Source organism: Mesoplodon bidens (assembly GCF_964165515.1).
Source record: "Mesoplodon bidens genome assembly, chromosome: 17".
Lineage (NCBI taxonomy): Eukaryota > Metazoa > Chordata > Mammalia > Artiodactyla > Ziphiidae > Mesoplodon > Mesoplodon bidens.
This window is the reverse complement of record NC_138174.1, coordinates 4158028-4179763: the sequence shown is the minus strand read 5'-3', so window position 1 is coordinate 4179763 and position 21736 is coordinate 4158028. Positions and strand designations below refer to the sequence as shown.

Genomic DNA, 21736 nt, shown 5'->3' with positions numbered 1-21736 from the left:
GACATTTATAGAAAACTACCCAACAACAGCAGAATACGCCTTCTTCTCAAATGAATATGGGACATTCACCAAAATAGACCACATACTGGGCAATAAAACAAGTCTTAATAAATTCAGAAGGATGAAAATCATATGGAATATGTTCTCTGATCCCAGGAATTTAAACTAGAAACCAATAACAGCAATAGATTAGAGAAAACTGCACATATTTTAAAATTAAGGAACATGCTTCTAAATACGCTGTTGAATCAAAGGATTGGATCAATTAGAAAAATTAAGTCATGATTTGGTAGATCTGTTCCAATCTATGTGTCTCAATAATGACTTCTTTGTAAGTAACTTTTTTTTTTTTTGGTGGTACGCGGGCCTCTCACTGTTGTGGCCTCTCCCGTGGCGGAGCACAGGCTCCGGACGCGCAGGCTCAGCGACCATGGCTCACGGGCCCAGCCGCTCTGAGGCATGTGGGATCTTCCCAGACCGGGGCATGAACACGTGTCCCCTGCACTGGCAGGCGGACTCTCAACCACTGTGCCACCAGGGAAGCCCTGTAAGTAACTTTTGTGTTTAAATAGTTTATGACTTACCAGAAGTTTGCAAAATTAGTTTTGTGTACCCTTCACCCAGCTTTCCCCACAGTGATACCTTAATAATTGCAGTACATTATCAAAGCCAGGAAAATGACATTGCTAACTCAGATACAGACTGAAAGCTCTTTTTAGTAGAGTCTTGTTTCCTATGTAGATTTTCACTTCACTGCCACCTATTACTCTGGGAATCTTTGAACAGTGTTGCAGTCAGGAGAGCCTGCTTAGGTATCCACAACTCTACACAATTTCTCAGACAGGCGATATTTTCAATATAAAGGTAAGCAGAAGATTATTGCAGGTCTTTCATCTCAACTTCCCTCCAAAAGGTACTTTTGTCTCTTCCCTTTCTGCTGCTTTAGGAAAGATAATAAAAAAACACAAGGAATGCAGCCCTGTGCCATGTTTTTATGTACTCTACCCAACGTTCCATGAATCCTGAGGTTTTCCAATTTGGTAGTAGCTTTGTTTTTGAACCAGTTTCTTACATTCTTTCCTAAAATCTGCTTCACTCCAGGAAATTTGAGTCACAGGCCAAATATGTTTTTTCCACATTCTTTTCTTCTCTAGTCCTTTATCTGTTAGTCTTTGTGGCAAGCATGAATAAAAAAAAAAGCTGGTATATTTAGAATTGAATGAACAAAGACTTGTTATTGTTCTATCATTTCCTAACTGATGTGCACCCTTGTTTGATTGATCCCATAGATTTTATATTGAGATTTCCTTTAAGAAAGTTGTTCAGGCATACCTTGTTTTATTGCACTTTGTAGATAGTATGTTTCTTACAAATTGAAGGTTTGTGTCAAGCCTGCATTGTCAGATGATGGTTAGCATTTTAATTAATGTGTGTACATTGTTTTTTTTAGACATAATGCTATTGTACACTTAATAGACTACAGTATAGTGTAAACTTAACTTTTATATGTACTGGGAAACTAAAAAATTCATGTGCCCACTTTATTGCAATATTTGCTTTATTGTGGTGGTCTGGAACCAAACCTGCAGTATCTCTGAGGTATGCCTGTATATGGGGTATTAAAAATTATTTCAACCAGAACCAGGGTGTAAATGTAAAGGTACAGAGTGTATCATGTAAAATATGGTATTAAATTATATTTAAAGTACTATAATTTAAAGACTGAAAGTATTTTTATTATTTCTTTAAAAAAATTCCTTCTGGTTCTCTTCTGCTGGATAATTTAAGTTTTTATATGTTTTTATAATAAATATACTATCTTTGAGATCTACACATTTATATTTAATAGATTTGTTTTTCAAATAATATCATACTGTAATTTCACAGTCACTTCTTTTAAGAGGAGAATAAAGAAATAGAAATTTTCAGTCTCCAGGAAGACATTTTAGCTTTGCAACTGTGTTTCACCCAGCAAATATACTTTATAATGTCACATATTTTTAGATTTAGACCAGGGTACTATCTTGACTTTCTTGCTTTGTCTTCTTTTAGGTGCTTTGGATTCAATGTATAAATGCTTTGGTCCATTCCTTCATTCTCTTCTGATTGCCCACAAAAATGCTGGAACATGGTAATAGCTTAATTGTTTCAAATATTCAGCAAAGAACATGTTATTCGCAATGTGGGGTGTGTGTGTCAGTGTTTCTGTGTGTGTCTCTACAGAAAGAACTGAAGAACGAAAATAGGATTAAAAATATATTTAGATATGTATTCACCTAAATCTAATAGTATAATCTAAATAACAGAGTGTAGTTTGAACATTTAACAGATGGCCTTCAGAGACCATTCTCTTTGCCTCTGACATGTATAAATTGTGAATTAGTGCTTTTATTGTTAATTTTTAATAAATATTTGAGAAACTATGTGCTTTGTGATAGAAAGCACAACAGTTCTAATGGGTCATAGATTCTGTTAGTTTGAAATTTATGTCTACTTTATGTATTGTTTTCATTTCTCAAACTGCATGCTTCAACTTAAACTGTAATACAAGTCCAACAACAGTGGTTAAGAGTCTGCCTGCCAATGCAGGGGACATGGGTTTGATCCCTGGTCCGGGAAGATCCCACATGCCGCGGAGCAACTAAGCCTGTGTGCCACAACTACTGAGCCCGCATGCTCTAGAGCCCTCATACTGCAACTACTGAGCCCACATGCTGAAACTACTGAAGCCTGTGCACCCTAGAGTCCCTGCTCCACAACAAGAGAAGCCACCACAATGAGAAGCCCACACACTGCAACGAAGAGTAGCCCCTGCTTGCCACAACTAGAGAAAGCCTGCACGCAGCTACGAAGACCCAGCACAACCAAAAATAAATAAATAAATAATAATAATTTTTAAAAAAGAGAGTCCCACTAAAATCAAGGCAGCTGTGTGCTTGCTCAAGGCTGCACTTTCCAAGGAGCAACACTGAGGTTTCATACTATGGGGGAAATAGATTTCACTAAAAAAGCCTAGCCAAATCATGAAACAAATAAACGTGCTTCAACAATAAGTACAAGCCTTAAAGGAGGAGGAGAGGAAACAGTATTCAGAGCAGCTATAATATATTATATAAAATGTATAGTTTTTAACTACAGAAAAAAGAGAAAAATGAAACATGCAAAGAAACAGAACTATGTGACCCATACACAGGAGAAAAAAGCAGGCAACAGAAACTGCCTGTGAGAGGGCCCAGATGTCAGATTTAACAAAGAGTTTGAAGTAGCTGTTAAAAATATGTCCAAAGAACTAAAAGAAACCATGCTTGAAGGTATGAAGGCAATTGCACATCAAATAGAGATTATCAATAAAGAGATAGGAATTATAATAAAGAACCAAATGAAAATCCTGGAGTTAAAAAGTACCAAAGCAAAAAATGTGTTAGGCTCAACAGTAGATTTGAACTGGAAGAAAAAAGGGTAGCAAACTTGAAGTTAGATCAATAGAGAATACATAATTTGAAGACCAGAGAAAAAAATAGAGTGAAGAAAATTTAACAGAGCCTCAGAGAATGTGAGAAGCCTTTAAACACACCAACATAAGCACAATGAGAGTACCAGAACTAGAGGAGAAAAACAGTGAAGTAGGAAAAAAATCAAGGAAATAATAGCTGAAAAGTGTCAAATTAGCTGAAAAACATTCATCCACACATCCAAGAAACCCAATTAACTCCAAGTGAGATAAATACTAAGAGATTCACACCCAGACACACTGAAGCAAAAATGTTGAAAGCCAAAAATGATGGAAAAATATTGAAAGGAAAGAAAAATGACTCATCCATACAAAGGAACTCCAATGAGAATAACAGATGATTTCTTTTTGGAAAAGATGGAGGCCAGAATATAGTGGGGTGACACAAATGCCGAAAGAAAAAAAAAGAAAACACCTATCAGCCAAGAATCTTAGCTCAGCAAAATAATCTTTCAAAAATGAAGGCAAAATAAAGATATTACCAGATAAACAGAAAAATGAGAGAATTTGATGCTAGAATACACACCTTTATAAGAGATACTAAAGGAAGTTCTTCAGGTTAAAAGCAAGTAAACCCAGACAAAAATTTGAGTCCACCAAAACCACAAAGAGCACTGGTAGAGGAAATGATGTATTTATACATGACAGTGTAAATGCATACTTTGTCTTCTGTCTTTTCATAACTGATTTTAAAAGCAACTTAATAAAACAATATAGATGCAAAATCTTAAACAAAATATCAATATGCCAAATTTAGCAATACATAAAAGGATTATAAACAATAACCAAGTGGGATTTATCCCAAGAATGCAAGGTTGGCTTAACGTCCTAAAATAGACTGATGTAATACATCATAGCAATAGAGTAAAGGACAGAAATGACATGACCATCTCAGTAGATTCAGTAAAAGAATTTGACAAAAGCCAATACTCCTTTGTGATAAAAATTCTCAACAAACTAGAAATAAAATGGAGCTTCCTCAACCTGATCAAGGACACCTACAAAAAACCCATAGTTAACATTATGCTTAGTGGTGAAAGACTGAATGCTCTCCCCCTAAAATCAAGAACAAGACAAAGATATTATTTCTAACATTTCTATTCATCATTGTGCTGGAAATTCTAGCTAGTACAACTGGGCAAGAAAATACAATAATTGTCATACAGGTTAGAAAGGAAGAAGTAAAATGATCTCTCTTTGCATATGACATTTTATAAATATATATATATATATATATATATATACACTAGTGAATCTACTAAAAACCATTCGAACTAATAAATAAATTAAGTAAAGTGTCAGGATACAAGATCAGTATACACAAAAATCTATTTTATTTCTATAAAATAAAAATAAGAAAACTGAAGGTGAGATTAAGAAAACAACTCAACTTACAATTGCATCAAAATGAATAAAATACGTATGACTAAATTTAACAAAAGAAGTGTAAAATTCATACTTTGAAAATTACAATTCATTGTTGAAAGAAATTAAAGAAGGATTAAGTGAATGTAAAGACATCCCATGTTTATGAATTAGAAGACAATATTGTTAAACTGGCAATACTCTTCAAATCAGTTTAAAGGTCCAATGCAATTCTTCTCTGTTTAAAGGTCCAATGCAATTCTTCTCTAAGTCCCAGCTGACTTCTTTGCAGAGATGTACAAGCTGATTCTAAAATTGATATGGAAATGCAAGGGACCCAGAATAGCCAAAACCTTGTCAAAGAAGAACAAGTTGGAAGACTCACACTTCTTGATTTCAAAACTTACTGCATAGCTACAGTAACTAAGACAGTGGTACTGGCATAAAGATAGAAATACATAGCTAAATGAATAAAATTGAGAAAGAAGCCTTCAAATTTATGATCAATTGATATTTACAAGGGTGCCAATGCCATTAACTGGGAGGCAGGGAAGAACAGTCTTTTCAACAAATGCTTCTGAGACAACTGTATATCCATTTGCAAAAGAGTGAATTTGGGCTCCTACCTCGCATCAAACTCACAGATGAAGTCAAAATGGATCACAGAACTAAATGTAAGAGCAAATAAACCTCTTAGAAGAAAGTACTGCATTAACATTTTATGACCTGGGTTAGGCAAAGACTTCTTGGATACAACACCAAAAATAGAAGCAACACAATAATAAATAACTAAATTTTACTTCATCAAAATAAAAAACTTTTGTGCATCAAAAGATACCATCAAGAGGGCTTCCCTGGTGGCGCCGTGGTTGAGAGTCCGCCTGCCGATGCAGGGGACATGGGTTCGTGCCCCGGTCCGGGAGGATCCCACATGCTGTGGAGCGGCTGGGCCCGTGAGCCATGGCCGCTGAGCCTGTGCGTCCGGAGCCTGTGCTCCGCAACGGGAGAGGCCACAGCAGTGAGAGGCCCGCGTACCGCAAAAAAAAAAAAAAAAAAAAAAAGATACCATCAAGAAAGTGAAAATATTGAATACAACCCACAGAATGGAGCAAAACATTTGCAAGTTATGTATAACAAAGGATTTGTATCCAGAGTATATAGAGAACATTTATACCTCAACAAAGAAAGACTATGACCCAATTTTTTAAAATGTGCAAAGGATTTTAATAGACATTTCTCCAAAAAGATATACAAATAACTAATAAACATATGCTCAACATCATTAATATTTAAACAAAAGCAAATTAAAACCACAACGAGATACTACTTCACACCCATTAAGATGGCTAAAATCAAAATGACAGATATCAACAAGCATTGACAAGGAAGCGGGGAAATTGGAACCCTCATACACTGACGACAGGAATGTAACATGGTGCAGCTGCTTTGGGAAACAGTCTGGCATTTCCTTTAATGGTTAAGTATAGAGTTACCATATGATCCAGGAATCCCACTCCTAGGTATATGTCCAAGGGAAATGAAAATCCATGTCCACACAAAAACTTGTAAACCAGTGTTCATAGCAGCATTATTCATAGTAGCCCAAGTGCTCATTAATCAATGAATGGGTAAATAAAATGTGCTACATCCATATAATGGAATAGTGTTTGTTAATAGAAAGAAATAAAGTACTGATTGTGCTACAACAGTGACACATCTTGAAAACATTATACTAAGTATGAGAATCCAGTCACAAGGAGCACATATTGTGTGAGTCCATTTATATAAAATGTCCAGAACAGACAAATATATAGGAATAGAAAGTAGATTAGTGGTGCCTAGGGCTGGGAGAATGAAGGGATTGGGAGGGGACACCTAAGGGGTCCAGGGTTTCTTTTTGAGGGTAGTGAAAGTGTTCTAAAATTGATTATGGTGATAGTTAACACAACTCTGTCAAAATACTAAAAGCCATTGAATTGTACATTTTAAATGTGTGGATTGTATGATATGTAAATTATATCTCAATAAAGCTGTTTTTGAAAGTTAATGAAATATAAATGGCAAAAAATATAAGAAAGATACACAACATCTCAGTAATCAGGCAATGAGAAGACATCTAATGCCACTATACTGGCAAAGTTAATATACCTGATAATACCTGTGGAGTGACCAGGTGTCCCATCCACTGCATACAGTTTTATGTCAGTTTTGTAGAAGTTATAATAAGCATATATATTGTTTTGGGATACATACCTATTTGCCAAAATTATAAAATAAAGCATGAGAATGATTAACACACACATTTTTAAAAAAAGGTAATGAAGACAACTTTGTAATATACCCAGTAGTCCAGAGAAAAGAAGGCTCAATATACAGTAAGTAGAATATATTTGGGAATCATAGATTATCTTCAAAATATATAAAGGAATATAAACGGTTGTGGTGAGAATGGGTCCAAATCCAGAACCAGAAGTACCACAATTTTATTATTTTGCAGAAGTTATCATTAAATGACAAGCGTTCAGTCAGCTAATTCTTTATAAAAATATTCATTTTTAATTTTTCCTTAAGATTAAAAAATTTCTTTAAAAAATATTTAAAATATTTCAGTCTTCCTTCAACACACACCCAGAAAACACCCTCAGATTCTCTATAAGGAATAAACAATTATTGATTATTTGTGCTTCCTGGGTGGGAAGGAGAACTAATTGATAAAATGCTCTTTGCAAATTTCCTTAAAAGTTTATAGGACTGAATTCTTTATCCACATCACCTGGTGTGCTGTTTTGGCACTAATAATACATGTTTAAATTTAATTTAAAGATGCTTTGTACATAATAGGCAAGCAAACAACATAAACACAAAATATCACTCATCACCATGAAGTTATATGACGTGAGGACCTGGGTTTCCAGGCTCCTACTTTGTAAATCCAGCCTGAATGCCAACCCTAACTGACCAGGTGTACATAGTCTACGTGGTGGTCTCTCCTGTGTTTCAACTTGCATCACATGAAACCTATTACTGTAAGACCCTGAAAATAAGAGAGTTGCATAGGATCATCATCTCCATATCATTTTCTACTAGTGTTTCCAAACTTGTCTGTACACTAGAATCACCAAGAGATTTTTTAAATTCCAAAGCCTGGGCCACACCCCAAACCAACTGAACCACAATCACTGTGGTTATGTTACAGGCATCAGTAAGTAGTTTATGAAGTTCTTCTGAAGATTCCAGTGTGCAGACAAGTTTGGGAATTGGCTCTAGTACAAGTGCTAAAGAAAAGGAGAAACAGGCAAAGAATGATGATCTTCAGTATTTAAAAAATGTATGTATTTAAAAAAAGATTTTGGGCTTCCCTGGTGGCGCAGTGGTTGGGAGTCCGCCTGACAATGCAGGGGACGCGGGTTCGTGCCCCAGTCTGGGAAGATCCCACATGCCGCGGAGCGGCTGGGCCCGTGAGCCATGGCCGCTGAGCCTGCGCTCCGCAATGGGAGAGGCCACAACAGTGAGAGGCCTGCGTACAGCAAAAAAAACAAACAAAAAAAAACAAAAAAAGATTTTAACATGCCTTATGTTCTATAGTATTAATTATATTTCTGGTGATTGACAGCTAGTGAAAATATTATATTCTAAAAGTCCATTTAAAAATTATTTGGAATTTGGGATGCCTTTCTCCCTCTTAATTATAATTGTGTCACTGACCCACTCAGAGACCATTGCTTTTTAGCCTCTTCGGGCTCTCAGAGAATGAGGTGGTCAGGTGCAAACTGCAGCTGAGTATCTCCAGTAGCTGTGCTAGTAAAGGCTCTCAGGGCAGGAAGGCAGGAAGGTGGGAAGGTGGGATGGGGGATGGGGCATAGGGGAGAGTCAAGATCTGGGCAGGAGATTCCTCACAGAAAGGTCTTGGAAAGATTTTGGTGCCAAAGAAGCCAAATCATGGGGAGGCCATTTACAATTTGGATATATGTAAATCAGGGACTGTAAATTTAAATGTATAATATAATTAACTGTTTCTTATCAAATAATCTTAAATTAGAAGTTTAATATGAATAAGTTCAGCCCAAAAGTTTTATGGTATATCACTTATTGTTTATGACCTCACTAAGATATTATATACTATCTCTTTGTGATTTTATTTTGCATTTTTCTGATGACTAATGACACAGACTCTCTCTTTGTGTGGTTGTTTGCCATATGTATACCTTCTTTGAGGAAGTTTATTTTCAAACACTTGGTATTTTTTAATTGAATTGTTCTTATGGAATTGCAAGAGTTCTTTCTGGATAAAAGTCCTTTGTCATGTGTGAATTGTAATTTTTTCCCCCTAATTTGTGGCTTCACTATAACTTTCTTAATATTATTTAAGTTGGAAGTTTTAAATTTTAAGTCCAACTTACCAAAAATTTTTATGATCTGTGGGGACTTCCCTGGAAGTCCCGTGGTTAAGACTGCGTGCTTGCCCTGCAGGGGCACAGGTTAAACCCCTGGTCAGGGAACTAAGATCCCACATGCCACACAGTGCAGCCAACAAAAAAAATTGTTTTTATGATCGGTACTTTTCTTTTTCTCCTAAGAAATCTTTGCTTATCCAAGGTTACAAAGACTTAATGCTATTTTCTTTTAAAAGTTCTCTTTTTAAGTTTTGTGTTTAGTTTTCTGATCTACTTTGAGTTCATTTTTGTTTATGGTGCGTTGTACAGGTTAACATTCATTTTTTGCGTATGGATGTCCAGTTCCAATATTTTTTGTTGAAAAGATTATGCTTTTCCCATAGAATTACCTTGGCAACTTTGTAAAAAAAAAAAAAATCCATTGAAGTTATATTTATGGGTTTATATCTAGAATCTCTATTCTGTCTCATTGATCTCATCTATAGACCATATTGTTTTGATTACTGTACTTCATTTTTAAATCTTTCACCATGTAGTCTAACCTCTCTGAAAAAGTTTTGGCTATTCTAGTTCCTTTGAATTTTAATATAAAATTTTAAATCAGCTGTTCAAATTCTAATAAAAATGCTGGGATTTGGGTTGGGGTTGTACTTAATTGTAGATTAATTTGAAGAGCATTGGAGAATTGACATTTTAGCATTATCCAGTCTTCCAGTCCATGAATATAATATATTTCTCCAATTATTTAGGTTTCCTTAATTTCTCTCAAGAATGTTTTGTAGTTTCTGATATACAGTCTTTTTACATCTCTTGCCAAATTTATCTGTCAATATTGAAGTTTTGAATGGTATTTTAAAATTCAGTAATGGTATTTCTTTAAAAATTTTTTAAATTTATTTTTTGGCCACGCCGTGTGGCACGTGGGATCTTAGTTCCCCGACCAGGGATTGAACGCGCACCCCCTGCAGTGTAAGCACTCAGTCTTAACCACTGGACTGCCAGGGAAGTCCCAATGATGGTATTTAAAATTTTCCTTTCCCAATTTTTCATCGTTACCATTTAAAAATTTTTTTTATTTATTTGGCCTTGCCACGTGACGTGCGTGCTCTTGAATCTAACCCACGAGCGCTGCAGTAGAAGCAGGGAGTCTTAACCACTGGACCGCCAGGGAAGTTACTGTTACTGTTTTGAAGTACAATTTTTATAATTACCTTATAACTTGTGACTTGCTAAATTCACTAATCATTCTCGTAGCTATTTTGTTCTTTATTAGGATTTTCTCTATATACAACCATGTTGTCTGTGGATAGAGAGGTATGCTTCTTCCTCATTTATTTTTATTGCATTAATGCACAGGCTGGGCCATCCAGTACAGTTTTATTTATTTATTATTATTATTTTATTTATTTATTTATTTTTTGTTGGGTCTTGGTTGCTGTGTGTGGGCTTTCTCTAGTCGCAGCGAGCAGGGGCTACTCTTCATTGCGATGGCTTCTCTTGTTGCAGAGCACGGGCTCTAGGCGCGTGGGCTTCAGTAGTTGTGGTACGCAGGCTCAGTCGTTGTGGCTTGCGGGCTCTAGAGCGCAGGCTCAGTAGTTGTGGTGCACGGGCTTTGTTGCTCTGCAGCATGTGGGATCTTCCCGGACCAGGGATTGAACCTGTGTCCCCTGCATTGGCAGGAGGATTCTTAACCACTGCGCCACCAGGGAAGCCCCTTGGAGTCGTTCTTAATTCCTCCTTTCCATTGCATTGGCTCTGCCATCTCATTATATTCAGTCTGGTCACTTCCCACTCACCCACACCACTGCTGGCACGTGGTCTGAACCACTGTCGTATGTCTACACTGCTTCAAAAACCTCTTAAGGAGTTTCCTGCTTCTATCCTTGCCCCTCAGACAGCAACCAAAGTGATGCATTAAAATTATGTCAGCATAAGCACATCAGTTTTCTGCCCCAAACCCTGCAATGGCCATCCATCACATTCAACGTAAAAGCCTGCCAGTGGCCCAGAAGACTGACTTGATCTGGATGCCGTACTTTCCTGGTGTCATCTCCTACTCTTCTCCCTCCTCCCTCATCCCACTCCAGCCTTTGTGCTCTCCTCACACTGTACCAGGAGTACTCTTGCCCCTGGGCCTTTGCACTGGCTGGCAGCTCTGCCTAGAAAGCGAATCCCTCATACATCTGTGGGCTCCCCCCTTCACTTCCTTCAAGCCTTTGCCCAAATGTCACCTTCTCAATGAAGCCACCCTCTTGCTACACAACCCTCACCCCTGATTCCAGTTTACTTTTTTATTTGTTCATAACACACTCTTGGGTGCTATATGATTAACTTTTTATTGCATTCTTATTTATTATCTGTCTTCATGGCTAGACTGTAAACTCCATGAGAACAGAATTTTTTGTTTCACTGATTCATCCCAAGAATGCTATATCTAAAAACAGGAATATTTCCAGCATTATGGATTCTCTACCAAGTTTAATATTGTCTGTTGTCCCCTAACATGTTTTCAGCTTCATAAACTACCTTTCTGGGTTCTAGTTGTAAGGTTCAGTTTCAAGACTCAGACCTTTCTAGGGCCTCTCCTCTTGAATGGTGGTGGGAAAATGAAACGAGGGACCCTGGGCCACTGTTTCAGCTGCTCAGACAAGCCCCATATAAACAGGCATGAGCCACCCGGCCCCTCAGCCAGGCTGCATCCTCCAGGACACGTTTCTCATGTAGGGCCTGGCACCACATCAGAATCCCTGGGAGGACTTCAAAAAGCACACACCAATGTCCAGCCACCCACAGATCAATTGTGGCCCCAGAAAGAAGGATGTAGAAAAGGCTTCTTAAGTGGTTCTAATGCAGCCAGGTTTGCAAATTGCTCCATCACCAAGCCCTCTCCAGACTACCTGCCTCGGTCACTGGCCTGGCTGACGTGGCCACTGTATCCCAGTCCGGTGGGAGTTTTGATTTCTGTCACCAGAATGTTCACTTGTACGTATTAGTCCTCTAACAGAGCCCCCTGTGCTTTGCTCTTTTAGGTGGGCACGCATTTTCTCAAGTAGACCATGCTGTGATTTCTCAGGAAGAACAAGTCCGTTCTTACGACACTACCAAAAGCAAACCCCGGAGGACTTTTACTTCTGCTTTTTCCACGTCCACCACTGAGTAAGATCTGGGTCCCTGTGTCCCGCATTTTATGTCCTTCCCTGAGATGGCTACAGTGAGCCAGTACTCCTCAACACCCCTTCCTGTGACTGGCCAGTTTGTTATTTATGTATCGATTGAGTCACGATCCTTGGGTTTAAATAATGGAGGAAACCTATTGGCTTTTTCTTAATTTATCTTCAGTGTTTTACCTAATTTATTTATTTTTCTGTGGCTGTGAGATAATTTGTCAGTTCAGTCTAAAGTATAAAATTAAAAGCATTATGTTTTACCAAAATTTAAACTTTGGTACAAGTTGTTTTGGGGAAAAAAGGTAAAGGATGTTACGTTGCATAATAAGTTTGTCTTGGTTAATTGGAAAGGGGTCAGACAAACTATCTTTTGAAAACTGACAGATTAAGGGTACAAGGCACCATATAAAACATTTTTCTAAGTAGAGTGTCCTGTCTTGTCATGTTTGAGTTATATTTGATGTGTATGGAATGTGCACTGTAGTCTTGATTTCAGTGAACTCACATAATGAGTGTAGCATAGACTAATCTTGGGCCTCAAAATCAGGTGTGCAAGAATTACCATATCTCATTAATCTTGCTCTGATTCCCCCCTACATTAGGGCTAGTAGAAAATTCAACCCCAATCACTCTTGTGGCTCTGCCTTAGGTGTGTACAGACTTCCCAGGGTTTCAGACACTGCAAAGCACTGGCACCTCCATCCTTCTGTCATCTGCCCACACAGGTCACCAGTAAGACACACAGTTTCTTTTGGCCACTTGATGAGGGTTCTGTGCCAGGTATGGGGCACTGGAACCTTCGGGGAGGTTGAGATGCCCACGCCTGCGGTCTAACATTCCTGTCCCGGAGAACATCGTCTCCCCAGCGCACTTTGAGGGAACAAAGAGATGTCTTTCAAATCCCTCCTCTAGTCCAGGGTAGAGCCCCCTTTCTCAAATCCTATTCTACTTAGTGAGTTTTTAGAGGTCAAGACCAAGAATTCTTGTAAACTACCTCTGTTTTCTGTGCTGCCAAGCGACCCTTCTGAGCAAATGAACTAAAAAGCCTGATACCTGTTTGAATGGAAATAAGGCAACAAGGAAACACTGGGAGAAAAAGCCCAATAAACATCTCAAAAAGTTATTCACAAATAGATAAACAAAATGTGGTATAGCCATACAGTGGAATGTTATTCAGCCGTAATAAGAATGAACTACACACAACATGGATGAACCTGAAAAACATTATGCTAAGTAAAAAAAGCCAGTCATAAGGGGCCACATACAACATGATTCCATTCACAGGAAATTTATAAGCAAATCTATAGATGTAAAGTAGATTAGTGGTTGCCTAGGGCTGGGGGTGTGGGGTTGAATGGAATGTGGAGTGATTGCTAATGAGCTCAGCGCTTCTCTTGAAGGCGACGCAAATGTTCTTCCTTTGGATGGTGGTGGTAGTTGCACAATTCTGTAACATTCTAAAAAGCATTGAATTATGCACTTAAGGGTGGATTTTATGGTATAAGAATTATATCTCAATAAAGCTGTTAAGTTTTTAATCACCTATTTAAAAAGTAATAAATAAATTCAGAAATTGTGAAGCTACAAGGTCCGTATAAAAATCAATTGCAGGGCTTCCCTGGTGGTGCAGTGGTTGAGAGTCTGCCTGCCGATGCAGGGGAAGCGGGTTCATGCCCCGGTCTGGGAGGATCCCACATGCCGCGGAGCGGCTGGGCCAGTGAGCCATGGCCGCTGAGCCTGTGCGTCCAGAGCCTGTGCTCTGCAATGGGAGAGGCCACAACAGTGAGAGGCCCGCGTACTGCAAAAAAAAAAAAAAAAAAAATCAATTGCATTTTCATATGTTACCAACAAACAACTGGAAAATGAAATTACTTTTAAGATAACACTTATAATAGTATCAGAAGACAGGAAATAAGTATAGGTCTAAAAAACATGTGCAAGATCTATATACTAAAACTACAAAACACTGATGGAAAAAAAACTAGGCAGACTTAATAAATGAAGAGATATACTATGTTTTTGGATCAGAAAGCTCATTATTGTTAAGATGTCAGTTCTCCCCAAACTGATCAACAGGATCAACAAAGTCATAATAAAATCATAAATAAAAATACTATTTACAGTAGGGATTTACATTTAGGAATAAATTTAACAAAATAATACTGAGCACTGAACACCGTAAAACATTGCTGGGAGAAATGAGAGGTGATCTAAATAAATGGAGAGAGAGGGACAATCACGTCCTATAGATGAATAAGTGGAAAGAGTCCAATCCTTGGTGGAAACATCCCAGCTCTGGTCAGACTACCATAAGCCACTAATCTGAGAGGAGCCGGCCTGGAGGCAAAGCCAGCCCTCAGAGGATGGTGGATAAAGAGATGGAAGAAACCTGGGTCCTTTCAGTGATCTAGTTGAGCAGGTACCAGGGGATGGGGGTGGGAGGGTGGAAGGCGATTGAGTTAGTGTGAAGGAACTGTGGATAAATAGGGTGTCCTCGCTGACGTGGGTTACATGAGTGACTTTCAGGAATGCCAGACTCATCCTATGATTCATCAACGCTTTTATGTGTTTGCAGTAAATATTTATTATGCAGACGGTGCATACTGCACATTTCGCCAGGGGTAACAGCAGGAAACAAAAACAAGTTGCCTGACATGCAGGTTACAATCTGGTTAGGGAAAAATTATTACATACATACTTTACTTTAACAGAGTCTTGCCTATTCCCTGAAAAATATCTTTTCCCCAGCCAGTAAGGCTCACTGAGGAAAAGATTTCCTGACCAAAAACTAATCCAACTATGGACTATCCTACGTAAATTATCTGGGGAAATTTCTTCTTCCAGAGCTCCCCGTTGAAGCCTTATTTCTCCTCAGGAAGCCTATTTTGGAGGCTTGCTGGTGGAAACGAACTTATTAAAGACCTGTGTGCAGTCTATTGCCAGCCTGTGTTTCCCAAGGCTGGTTGCTTAGATTTCCTGTTCGTTGTCGCTGTTTGGTTGGTTTCTCAAGAAGTAGGACACTAGGTGGAATGGGTGGTCTGTCCATTTCCTGTCAATGCACGCCAGCCACAGGCCACCTTTGGGCGCTTGGTCCACTACGGATCCCCAACCTAGTAGAATGAAATGCAACATTCACCAGGAAATGAATGATCTCATGGCAACTACAAGATCAGGTCTTCCCTGAATTCGAGTTTTTAACCCCTGAAGTTGGCATTTTTGTCCAGTTATCTTAAAGTTTTTACATTTATGAACCGTGCCCAGAAAGACCAACCACATTCCATACTTTGAAAACTAAAACAGAAATTGATTAAGACACCCTTGGACAAGTCACCTCTCAAGAATCTTGTTTGTGCAAAACAAGGAGGCCATCCCTTGGAGTCCCTGGGAGCTTTAACATCTGGGGGTCCTCCTCTCTGTACAGGGGGCTGGGGGACCTGGAAAGACCCAGGACGCTCCGGAAATCCAGGCCCAATAGGGCGCGGTGCGGGGCGGGGCCGAGCGAAGAGGAGGGGCGCGGCCCGGGGGAGGTGGTCGTCCGCGCCGGGTGCAGGCCGGGAGGTGAACGCCGCGCTGGCGCGTCCTCCCCGCTCGCTCCGGTAGCAGGGCACCCGGAGGGCAGGAAGCGGGCCTCCCAAAGCGCCCCCAAGGCTCACGGCAGGTGGCGCCCCCGCCAGCCACACCCCGCCCCAGCTCTTGCTAAGCCGGCCAAGTTCGCGGCACCTTCTTCTCGTTTTACCAACCCGGGGCCTCCTCCAGCCCCGCCAGGTGAGTGGGCTTGCGCTGGGCCGGCGGGGAGGGGCGGGGCCGGACTCGGTGGGGCGGGGCTTGAGCAGACGGGGGCGGGGGCGAGCAACCTCGCTGCCCGCGGTGGGCGGAGGAGGAGGTGGGCGCCTGTGTGTGCACAGGTGTGTGCGCCGCCTGCACGTGCACGTGAGTCCGCTAGAGGGGAAAAGCGCCCCGACACCCCGCCGGGCGCCGTTTGTCCCCCGACCCCGGGGGTAGGTCAGCCGGGGCAGGCGTTGGTCGCCGAGCTCGGAGGCGAGGAAGCGGCTCCGGGCACGTTCACCAGCCACCCGGCCTCGGCATCCTCCTCCTCTTCCGAGACCCACGCCCGCGGCGGTTCTGCGCGGGGGCGGACAGCGCGGCGTCTGTGGGACTCGTTAGAGACGCGGGTTCGCTGCCTATTCCCGGGCCGCGGAGTCGGAAACTCGGCGCTTCCCGCGCGCGTCCATGTTCGCGGACCAGCTCCGCGGGGGTTTCCACGCGCACGGGCGCCCCGCCCTCGGAGAGACTCAGCCCGGGCGGGTTTGCACCGTCCATGCGGGGAGGGCGCGGGGCTTCGGACACACCCGCAAGCCGGTCGTTAGTTTACCGGCTCCTTAGGCGCCCAGGTCTGGCTGAGCTGCGTGAGGACAGCCACGTCCGACACGTGGTTGATGCCCAACTCGGAAAGAGCAGTTTTACATGCTTAGGGATTCCCTGTCCGGGGTGGCCCTGCAGTCTGGCCAGGGCTCAGCCCCTGCTGTTGGAAGCCGCTGGGTGGCATTCACAGCGAGGAGCCCTGAACCCCTGGGCTTCATTGGGCGCGGAGTAAGCCTTCAGGGAAACAAGCTTTTGGGTTTGGCCAGTGGGGAGCATGCTGCCTTCCACTGACGATACAACTAAAATTGTCCCCGGTTCCTAAAAGTGAGTTGTGACCCTCGGTTCACTTAGTGTGCACAGCTGAAGGCTCTTCTGCTGGGCATCGTTCACGTTCTTTGAATTCTTGGAAAAAGTAAGGCGTGGCTGCGGTTTTCACCTGCCCCCTATCAAGCGGGCAGAAGCTTTGGTGTTGTGAAAGTGTTCTCCCTGGGCCAGGAAAACATCAAAGTTGTGGACTTAAAACTTCTCGCTTCAATGTAAGCAAATCCTCCTGATTCTTTGGGTTCACTTAAGTCAACCGGAGGGGGGGTATTATTCAATAAAGGGACACTATTAGTTTTCTTTCTTTCTTTCTTCCTTTTTTTTTTTTTGACACTATTAGTTTTCCTCTGCCTTTCAGTAGGTTCTCTTTGAAAACAGTTGAGTTATCTCATCGTTTTGTTAGCTGTTAAGCCTTAGGAAGGTTTCGAGCAGACACACAGATTGTTCTCTGAAAAGCAGTGCCTTGTGACCTTATCTGGGCATAGGGAAGCTGGAAAGGTGGAGTAGGTGGAGACTGACAGGCACTCTGGTAGGAATATGCTAGAGGGCTGGGTAGGTAAATCCCAGCAAAATCTACGCCAGCGTAGGAAGAGTCAGCTGCTCAAAATGGTCCAGACTGCCGCAGATGGCGTTATTTCGTGATGTAGCGGAGTGATCACTATTTGTATGTGTGGGACCTCTTTAATGCCGCATCATTTGCCTTGATCAGTCAAAATTGTGCAAAAACGAACCTTTCCCGGGATCTCGCATGCACCTGGCGTGGTGCTGGGGGTCTCAGGCCTCAGGCTTGAGAAGATGGAGATTTGGCTTTGGACGCGGCAAGTAGGGAAATCGATTGTTTGAGCCCTGTGTTGTTTCCTCCTCCCACCAAAAATCACATGCACGAAAAATACTTTCCCAAAGTCTGCTGTCTGGCCTTTAATTTTGTTCATGTTCTGTAGATATTTAAACTTCTTAAACATCAAATTTCTGAAGCTTCTAGTACAAGTGGTAACAGCAAATATATATAAACCATTCTCTTCACTCTTCTGATCACATTATTTTGATTGTTTCTCTGAAATGGGATTTCTTTCCTTAATGGCCTCCGTCTGTTGCTTTGTTTTGAGAGCTGCTTATTTGACTGTCTTAGATCTATACTAGGTTAGAGCAACATTCAAAATTACCAATTCTACACAGCCATCAGCAAACACCCGACCTCCTGTCGTACTTAAATAGATACTTGAATTATTATAATAATTAAAACACTATCTCATAAGTAAGGATGGGGAGTTAAAAATTCATTTGCTGTTCTAGGAATTGTTCTGAATTAGGGAAAAAGCCACAGGAATCTTTTCCCCTGAAATAATGATTCAGAAATTTTAGAATACTGCAAGGCAGGCCGAAAGACACCAGGGGGCAGGAGAGACTTTCTTCCTTTGGTCAGCTCTTTCCCTAGTTTATGAAGAAAGAACACACCTCCAGTGTTACATCTGTAACTTTTCCACCTATGAGATCTGCGTTTGTTTTCTTCACAGTTTACCTATTTTCCTATTATGAACTGGCTTTTCCCCCTGCACTCGGTAAAAATCTAATTGGCTATGTATTAACTGCAAATCAAACATCTGGGCCAACAGATGAATATTTGTTTCACATAATTAGCTCCCAAAGCAGCAGCTGAGGCCTGGAAGTGCGTTCTCTTCTGGTCAGGCAGCATCCTTCTCCTTCAGAATGTTAGGATGTGTTCAAAGGGGGCTTTAGGGAAAAAATATGCATAGAGTAGGAAGTATTTCCTAGAAGATAGGAACTGGGGAAAAAACCCCACCGGTAGCCAAAACAAAATGTAAATAAATGGTAGGCATTATATTGTGTTCAATAAATATTCCTTACCTGGATGAATTTATAAAATGTGCTTTGGGAGCAGTACTGTTCAACGTTTTTAACCCCATATACCCAATGATTAAAAGTAATTTTCCTGTCCGTTCTTGAATGATATTGGGAAATTTCAGAAAAAATGGTTTGTTTCATCTTCCAAGTAGGCAGTGGTCTTAAAACAGTGAATTTTATGCCCACCCCTTTCAGAGATTCTGAAGTGTCTGCCTGCTTTGGTTGGGGAAATAATCATCTTCATGGTGGGGGCACCTAGGATGTATCCTGTAACTAATGGGAGACAAATGTTAGTTTGCTTCTCTTGTCGTCCCTGATCAAGCTCCCTGCCCTCTTTAGCTCACCTGTCCAGGCCCTCTTCAGACTCCCGGTAGAGTTATCATCCGCTGACATAACCTTACCACCTCTGCTAGAGATGGTTGAACACCCCCCCACCACCTGCCTGCCCGACCTCTCCTCCCTGCCCTGGGCTCTAGCACCTCTGCACGTGCTCCTCCGGTCAGGACTCCCCACCGCCCATTTTCAGACCCATGTGTCTTTGCAGGGGCTCCCCTCCTGCCTGAGGTGCCCTGTCCCCCTCCTACACCCAGCTTAGAGGTCTTCCTCCAGTCTCCTCTGAGCTCTGCTTCGACCCGTTGTTTTTAACATCACACGGTCTTGTCTCCATCCTGTAGACGAAGTGTCTTTTTACTCACATTCCCAGCGCCTCACCCATGTCTTCCCTATAGTAGACGCTCAGTAAATGCTTGCTGGGTAGATAGAGTTCTGGCCAGGTCCACGGCTGAACTTTCCTGCAGGTTTAGTTGACGTTCTCTGGCAATGAATGATCCACACGTTTTAACTGGGCCTTTAAAACTCATTCTTGTGGAAAGCAGAGGAAAAAATAAAATCCAGATCTGAGTAATCACTTGAACCCATCACGTTTATTGTATCAGGCACTTTTGATTGCCGTCCCGTATTTCGGGCAGAGTTCCTGAATGCAAGTAGACAGCTGGCCCTGGCCGAGCATTCAGCAAGGAGCCCACCCTCCCTCGAATCTGTACCAGCTGCTTCTCATCTTCTAATTCCACAATCTCTTAAATCCCCACCAGTTGAATTTCTTGATACTGATTTCAGAAGTAGCTTTATAACAATTAACTAAAAGTTAGGCTATTCCAACAAAAAACTCTAACGTAGGAAATAAAATTATGTCATGTTTCTTCTACTGGGTATGCCATTCCTTAACTTGGAGGGAGAAAAGGGTTTGTTGTCTGTTTTTAACCTTCTCCGGTACATAATATACAATTCCCTCCCCCTCTCACATACTCTTCTGCAGTTTTAAAATAGCAACTACAGCTGCCGGTGGAGACTCTTCCGGGATTTTAAGGCCACTAATCAATTTCACAGCTGGAGGCAAAGCACTTAGCTGGGGAATAGTTTCCCCTGACATACCAGGTGCTTTGAGCTTGTCAGGGAGGCCAGAGGGTTAGGGTTAAGGGGTAGGGGGAGCTGGGGCCACGTGATGAGGCCAGCAGCGCCGACTCCTGCCCCCGCTGCCCTGCACTGTGCAGGAACCGGGCCGGGGGGACCCCAGCTCCTCCGGGAGCTGAGAGCAGGGGGACCCCGGGGACCCCAGCTCCTCCAGGAGCCTCCGGGAGCAGAGATCTGGGCCCGGGGGACCCCAACTCCCCCAGAACCCTCCGGGAGCGGAGAGCTGGGAAGGTCAGAGCTGCCGGTTTCCTCTCTTACTGAGCACAAGCCGCAGACTTAGTGTATGAAGGTGTGAAGTCCTCCTTGAAGGACACCTCCTCTTACCCGCTGTTCCTCACCCTCCACAGGCGTTGGAGCTGTGGAAGGCCTCCCTGGAACACGGATTGCTGGGCCTCATTCCAGAGTGGTGACTCCATTGGTCTGGAGTCAGGCCCTAGAATCTGCATTTCTAACCCATTCCCAGGCGACGCCAGTGGCTCTGCTGGTCCTGAAACAAACCATCGTTAGAACTTCTTCTCTAGCCAATCAGTTTGCTTTCTTTCACTCAAATATTTACTCACAAGAGAGTTTGTATCCCCCAAACAAACACGTAGATACAGAGAACAGAGTGGTGGTTTTACCAGAGGTGGGTTGAGGGGAGGGTGACATTGGTAAAGGGGGTCCATTGTATGGTGACCGACGGGAACTAAACTTTTGGCGGTGAGCATATTGTAGGGTAGACAGAAGTGGAAATAAAATGTACACCTGGAACATATAAATCAATGCCATTTCGATAATGTAACAGACTTTGTTTCCTTGTGTCCCTTACAAACACTCTGCTTCACTCACCAACACTTCCGTCCAGTGTTAGACTGAGATCCATATGGTCAGATAATTGCTCTTACCTAATTTTAGACTAAGCGTGTCCCGAGAATAACAGAAGGACTGTGTTAGAAAATCATCATTGTAACATTTCCTTTCTTTAAACATGTTTTTAAAGGTATCTTTGGTATGTAAGTTTCATGAACTCAAGGCACATTAATTGCGCATCTGAGTGAGTGTGTGGTGGGATAGAACACTTTCTTTTATCCAGACTCCCTTTTCCCAGAAGCTCAAGTTAGTTTTAATAGCAAATGGAGGGGGGTCTCTTTTTCTTTCTTTCTTTCTTTTTTTTTTTTTGCGGTACGCGGGCCTCTCACTGCTGTGGCCTCTCCCGTTGCGGAGCACAGGCTCCGGACGCGCAGGCTCAGCGGCCATGGCTCACGGGCCCAGCCGCTCCGCAGCATGTGGGATCCTCCCGGACC

General features: G+C 41.8%; 1 long non-coding RNA gene across 3 annotated transcripts in view; it reads left to right on the top strand.

Annotated features, from left to right (window-relative positions):
* Positions 1-12697, top strand: part of LOC308605057 — a 51711-nt gene extending 39014 nt beyond the window's left edge. For all 3 annotated transcript variants that reach the window (XR_014013589.1, XR_014013590.1, XR_014013591.1), the window contains one exon: positions 12300-12697. This is a non-coding gene — a long non-coding RNA (uncharacterized lncRNA). The remainder of the gene's footprint in view (positions 1-12299) is intronic.
* Positions 12698-21736: the final 9039 nt, after the last annotated feature.